The sequence below is a fragment of the Homarus americanus genome, unplaced genomic scaffold (assembly GCF_018991925.1).
Source record: "Homarus americanus isolate GMGI-L3 unplaced genomic scaffold, GMGI_Hamer_2.0 scaffold31400, whole genome shotgun sequence".
NCBI lineage: Eukaryota > Metazoa > Arthropoda > Malacostraca > Decapoda > Nephropidae > Homarus > Homarus americanus.
Genome location: NW_024755635.1, coordinates 2,501 through 3,351, shown reverse-complemented (window position 1 = coordinate 3,351; position 851 = coordinate 2,501). Strand labels below are relative to the sequence as shown.

The window sequence follows — 851 nt, the reverse complement described above, 5'->3', positions numbered from 1 at the left end:
CTTTGGACGGCTGCCCGTCCGTTCCTTACTACCGGCGAATAAGCCTCTTGACCCAAAAAGAGTGAAATTCAAGTGTCAAAAAACAACAACAAGCCGTCCGGCCAAACCCAAACCACAAACTTGGGCTATGTCTGTCAAACCCTTTCATTGAGACTCGACCTGTGATGGTTAGTCGCAAAAAGACCAAATGGCAAATACACAACTCTTAACGGGGGATCACTCGGCTCGTGGGTCGATGAAGACCGCAGCAAACTGCGTGTCGGTATGTGAATCGCAAGAATACCAGATACATCGACAAGTTGAGCGCATATTGCGGCGGCGGCAGCCATATGAGCTTGTCGCCGCCACTCCTCTACGAGGGTCGGAAATATACATCCATCGGTTGCTGCGAGTTCGGTGCCTGCTGACTGTCTCCCCGACACGAGGGTAACCCGAACCGAGCTTCCGCCTTGGGGTTTAATCGCCCGCGCCTTGCGCGAGGCGTGCCCTTAAAAACAAGCAAGCCTATCACTAGCAAGTCCATGGACTTGGCGCACCCCCATTCAACCACAACAAAGCGACAGTTGTCGCCCTCGCAAATAACTGGAGGCGGCGCTCTTTTGCCTGCTGTCCACAGAGACACGAATGGCCGTCGGCCGCTCATGGCTGATGCTGCACATGTTCTAAGAGGCACTCCATCCCACGAAGAGGAAACGAAACCGGGTCGGATATCTTTTAAGTAAGCCCCGCCGGAATTTCGTCTATCACCTCGAAAAAAATTAGCAGCATGCATTGCAGTGGAACCTAAATTGATGGTGCGCCTGGGCCCACTTGATCTACCTAGCAGTGAATTTGAGCAGAAGATAGGAAAA

The 851-nt window shown here is 52.4% G+C and overlaps 1 non-coding gene across 1 annotated transcript; it reads left to right on the top strand.

The window, feature by feature from the left end:
* The first annotated feature begins 200 nt into the window (after positions 1–200).
* On the top strand, positions 201–364 carry LOC121856630. The gene has a single exon (XR_006087010.1). It is a non-coding gene; the product is annotated as a 5.8S ribosomal RNA (ribosomal RNA).
* The last annotated feature ends 487 nt before the right edge of the window (positions 365–851 follow it).